Source organism: Symphalangus syndactylus, chromosome 14, assembly GCF_028878055.3.
Source record: "Symphalangus syndactylus isolate Jambi chromosome 14, NHGRI_mSymSyn1-v2.1_pri, whole genome shotgun sequence".
Taxonomy (NCBI): domain Eukaryota; kingdom Metazoa; phylum Chordata; class Mammalia; order Primates; family Hylobatidae; genus Symphalangus; species Symphalangus syndactylus.
The window spans coordinates 79929097-79934888 of NC_072436.2; positions in this window are offsets into that span (position 1 = coordinate 79929097).

The following is a 5792-nucleotide window of genomic DNA, read 5'->3' on the forward strand; positions in this document are numbered from 1 at the left end:
CTGGCTGCCCAGGGACTCCTCACTGTGAGCTCCTCCCCAGACAGCATCCCATGCTGTCCACACATTCTCCTTTCTCTCTTCCTTGGTATTTCTCTGTCCTCTGCTTCACTCATTAGAACTGGCAAGAGGGCCCTTGCCCTGAGTCCTGCACTTTAGAGGCGCCTGCTCCTGCCATGCCCCTCTCCATGGGGTGAAGAGTCCTTAGGACCAAGGGGACTCCTCCCCAGCCCGGAGCCCATGCTCTCTCCTTCAAGATCACAGTCTGGGAACCTGAGAACTCAAAGAGCCCCAGCTCTCCTGCAGGCCTGTTCCCAGTGTCGGTGCTCTTGAGGGCAGACTACGTTCATGGTGTGTGCATCCCAAAGCCCAGAGTACCCAAGGGGCAGCTGGACAGAGCTTGAAAGTGCAGGCAGGGGTGCCCACATACCTATATGGGAGGCCCCTGTGGTGTGGGAGGGATCCAGGGTGGGAGGAGAAGGGAGGCTGGACATGAGCTGGAGCTAGAGGCTGGCTGGCCCTTCATGTGCCACCACTTCTGGCAGAGAAGTCTAAGCAGAGTCTGAGAACTGTGAAGTTGAACCCAGCCTTCCAAATTGCCATCAGGGTAGGAAGATGGAACATATTTCATCAGTTTGTTGGCTTGATTATAACTTTTAAATATTTAGACACATATGGTGTAGACCTCCTTTGGAACTGACAGGTGTAAAGGATTGTCTTGGATTAAACCCTCTGCCTTCCACAAGGACATCTGGGGCTTTGAAAGGTGGCCCTGGAAACATGGGGTCTTTACCCAAGGAAGGGGTATCCTGATCAGAGCACGGTAAAGACCGTCGCAAGGGGTTGGTGCAACAGAGTCTTTGGTCTCCCTCCGATCACACTAGGTAAGCGGCTGCCTCATCTGTCTTTGATGGCTGTTCCCAGCTGGAGGATGGGTTGTCCATTCAGTGATCACTATTGTATATAAATGAGCAAAGGAAACTGCCTCCTCTCTACCAGGCAGTGGGGCTGTCAGCATCTCCTCCACCCACTCCCACCTTTAATTTACACAGGCTGAAAATAGCTTTTTAATTTTTTTCTTAAGACATGCCAGATAGTGTTTTTTTGTTTTTTTTTTTGAGATAGAGTCTTGCTTATCACCCAGGCTGGAGTGCAGTGTTGCAGTCTCAGCTAACTGCAGCCTCTGCCTCCTGGGTTCAAGTAATTCTCCTGCCTCAGCCTCCTGAGTAGCTGGGATTACAGGTGTGAGCCACCACACCCTGCTAATTTTTTTTTTTTTTTTTTTTTTTTGTATTTTTTGGTAGAGACGGGGTTTCACCATGTTTCCCAGGCTGGTCTTAAACTCCTGACCTCAAGTGATCCGCCCACCTCGGGCTCCCGAAGTGCTGGGATTATAGGCGTGGAGCCACCGTACCTGGCCAGGATGATGGGAATTTTTAATGGGGAGGCTGTGACACAACCTAAAAGAGGCACCATTAGTGAGGCAAGCAGGCAGAAGGAGTCTTTGGATAGGAGGAGCAATGAACCTGGGAGAGACCATCGAGCAGGGGCACATGTGGAGAACCTGCTTCGGAACCTATTAGAGGCAGAAAAGACCCTGCCTGGGCAAGTCCAGTTCCCGTGGATCAGGCATTCCTTGGAGTGTCTGCCCTGCATTTGTCTTCTCCTCTCCTTCCCTTTTCCTTGCGGTACCCCCAGGTTCCCACTCCTGTTCCCGGAACCAAGCCAGGTCCGGCTGCATTTTCTGGAGGCCCAATAACGAGAAGCAGACAAACTAGGAAAGAAGGGAATTGACTACTATAGATGGATACAGGGAGAAGGCCGGAGATAATTCCACCAGACCAACTCAAAAGTGTTAAAATTTTCTTAGTGCAGTCTAGCATTCGCCTAAGTCTATTGGTAACTAATTTTGTTTCAACTAGAAGATCAGAGGCAAAAAAAAAAAAATGCTAAGTCCGATTAAAAGGGTCCCAGTACCTTCAAAGCCTGTCTATGGTGGTACGGAGTGATTATTTCTATCTTATCTCTTTTACAGCTTGGTCTGGAGAGCTGCCTTAGACTTTCCAATGAATTTATTAAAACAGCTGCCTCTGTAACCTTGACTTGTCTCAGATTTTGTCGACCTGAGACGGGTCCTGGCACTAGGAATGTAAAACTGTCTCTATTATTTTGGTTTGCTCCAGCAAGGGAGAAGCCCATGCAAGGCTCCTACTGACTGTATGTTTCCTTTCTAGCTTGGATGTCTGAGCACCGATTTCTCTAGGTTTAACTATTTGCTCAATGTTCAGGCAGCGCTGTGGAAATCTGTCTGTGTAACTTGGGGTGCTACGCAGGCCTGTCTGTGCGACTGTCATGCAGGCCTGTCTGTGCGATTGTCAGGGAGAATTGGCCTGCCACATTCCCACTCATTTCTGCATTCTTATTAAGGCATATTAAGGATTAGAAAGGGATTGCTAGGCCAGGCCTGGCTCGTCTTCCTTAAATGGAACTTTCAGAAAGAAAGGGGAAAACCAAAACAATTTTCCCCTTCAACTTTTTAACTGTGTTTCTCTCAGGCCAAAGACCTCTTAGGGATTTCCCGCAGGAGCTCTTTTCACGAAGGATGTTTTGTTTTTCCTTTGTGAATAGGGACTAATTCATTCATTAAAGCAACATCTACTGAGCTTGTATTACAGGTAAGCACTGCTCCAGGTGCTGGGGAAAACGGAGTGAACTGAAATCACAAAAACCCTGCAGCGCTCATGCCATGTACATTCTATTGAGGAAAACAAGCAATAAACAAGATTAATAATAATAGCAAGTGTGTTTGCACATGTGTGTGCGAGTGTGTTCGGTGGCGAGAAGTGCTAGGGAAAAATAAAGGAGAGTGGCCAGGGAAAGCCGCACTGAGAAGGTGACAGTTAAAGACCTGGGCCAGGCACAGTGGCTCACGCCTGTAATCCCACCACTTTGGGAGGCCGAGGTGGGCAGATCACCTGAGGTCAGGAGTTCAAGACCAGCCTGGCCAACATGGCGAAACCCCGTCTCTACTAAAAATACCAAAATTAGCCGGGCGTGGTAGCAGGAGCCTGTAATCCCAGCTACTTGGGAGGCTGAGGCAGGAGAATCCGTGGTAGCAGGAGCTTGTAATCCCAGTTACTCCGGAGGCTGAGGCAGGAGAATCACTTGAACCCGAGAGGCAGAGGTTGCAGTGGGCAGAGATCGCGCTGCTCAGCCTAGATGACAAAGCAAGACTCTGTCTCAAAAACAAACAAACAAACGAAAAAATGGGAGGAGGAGGGAAGAGACACTAGAACATCAGGAGGTGAAGCATTCCCAGAACAAAGAACAAGTGCAAAGGCCAGAGGCAGGAGCAAGCCTGGCAAGGTTAGGGGTCCATCCGCAGGCCAGCGCGGCCGAATTGAGAACAGGGTGAGCATGGGAAAGAGTAGAAGGTGATGTCAGAAAGGTGTAGGTGGGTGAGTGGGGGTCATGGAGGGCTTTTGTTAGGACTTGCATCTACTCTGAACAAGATGGGAAGCCACTGTATAATCTAAGCAGTGCAGGGACGTGATCTGAGTTACATTTTAACAGGACCACTCTGGCTGCTGGGTTGAGAATAAACTGTGAAGGACAAGGGTGAGACCAGTTAGGAGACTATGGCAGTAATCCAGGGAAGAGAAGAAAGTATCTTAGACCAGGGCAGTAGTAATTGAGACAGTGAGAAGTTGTGAGATTCTGGAAGTATTTTGAAAATAGAGTTACTCGGGAGACTGAGGCAGGAGAATCGCTTGAACCTGGGAGGCGGAGAATAAACTGTGAAGGACAAGGGTGAGACCAGTTAGGAGTCTATTGCGGTAATCCAGGGAATTTGACGTGAGCAACTAAAAAAAGGGAATTGCCATGAACTGAAAGAGACGACTTAATGGGTCCAGGTTTGGGGAAGATCAGGTATTCAGTTACGGGAATTGACATCCCTGTGAGAGGTCCTAGCGAAAAGGCCAAGTAACTAGTCAGTTTGGAATTCAGGGGAGAGGTCAGGGCCTGGAGATAAATTTTGGGAGTCTGGAATTAAATGGCATTTAAAGCCAAAAGATGATGGCTGGGTGCCGTGGCTCACACCTGTAATCCCAACACTTTGGGAGGCTGAGGCGAGTGGATCATTTGAGGCCAGGAGTTTGAGACTAACCTGGCCCACATGGCAAAACCCTGTCGCTACTACAAATACAAAAATTAGCCAGGCATGGTGGCGCACACCTGTGGTCCCAGCTACTTGGGAGGCTGAGGCATTAGAATCACTTGAACCAGGAAGGCGGAGGTTGCAGTGAGCCAAGAACATATCACTGCACTCCAGCCTGGGCAACAGTATGACTCTGTCTCAAAAATAAAGTAAAATAAAGCCAAAAGATGATGAGATTTTTGAGAAAATGATGGTAGATGGGAAAGAGAAGTCCAAGGCACGAACCCTGAAACAGTCTAGTGTTTATGATTACGAAGAAGAGGAAAATAAGCAAAAAAGACAGGAGGGCCAGCCAGTGAGACAGGAGGAAAATAAGGAGAGTGTGTTGTGTGTCCTGGAAGCCAAGCAAAGATGAATCAAAAAGGGAGCAATTGACCATGCCCAGTGCTGCTGATGGAGCAAGTAAGATGAGGACTGGGGAATCCACTGTTGCATTTAGGAAAGTCAAAGTCATTGGTGACCTTGAGAAGAGCTGTGCCAATGGAGTGGAGAGGGTGAAAGTCTCATAGAAAAGGTTAAAAAATGAATAAACATTGGGATGCTGAGGCAGGCAGATCACCTGAGGTCGGGGGTTCAAGACCAGCCTGACTAACATGGAGAAACCCCGTCTCTACTCAAAATACGAAATTAGCCAGGTGTGCTGGCAGATACCTGTAATACCAGCCGCTCAGGAAGCTGAGGCAGGAAAATCGCTTGAACCCGGGAGGCGGAGGTTGCAGTGAGCCAGGATGGCACCATTGCACTCCAGCCTGGCCAACAGAGTGAAACTCTGTCTCCGTAAACAAACAAACAAAGAATTGGAGTCAGTGACCACAGACAATTCTTTGAAGGACATTAGTTGTAAATGGAAGAGAGAAATGGAAGTAGAGGAGGAAGAAGGGTTGGGAGAGTTTTTTTAAAGATAGGAGAAGTTGGGTGCGGTGGCTCACTCCTATAATCCCAGCACTTTAGGAGGCTGAGGTGGGCAGATCCCTTGAGACCAGGAGTCTGAGACGAGCTTGGGAAACACGATGAAACCCCATCTCTACAAAAAATACAAAAATTAGCCAGGTGTGGTGGTGCATGTCTGTGGTCCCAGCTCTTCAGGAGGCTGAGGTGGGAGGATCGCCTGAGCTTGGGAGGTCGAGGTGGCAGTGAGCCATGATTGCATCGCTGCATTCCAGCCTGGGTGACAGAGCAAGACCCTGTCTCAAAAAAAAAATAAAAATAGGAGAAATAATTGCCTTTTATATTTATGGAAAAGATCCAATAGAGAGGAAAAAACAGGATTCAGTAGAGAGGGAAAAATTGAAGATGTAGGACTCATGGGCTGTTTCTGGTAATATTAAGAATATCAGGCTGGGCGCAGTGGTGCACATCTGTAACCCCAGCACTTTGAGAAGCTAGGGTGGGAGGATGGCCTTAGCCCAGGACTTTAGACCAGTCCGGGCAACACAGTGAGACCCCATCTCTACATAAATAAGTAAATAAAATTTAAAAATTATCTGGGCTTGGTGGTACATACCTGTAATCCCAGCAACTCAGGAGGCTGAAACAGTAGGATTGCTTGAGCCCAGGAGTTTGAGGTTACAGTAAG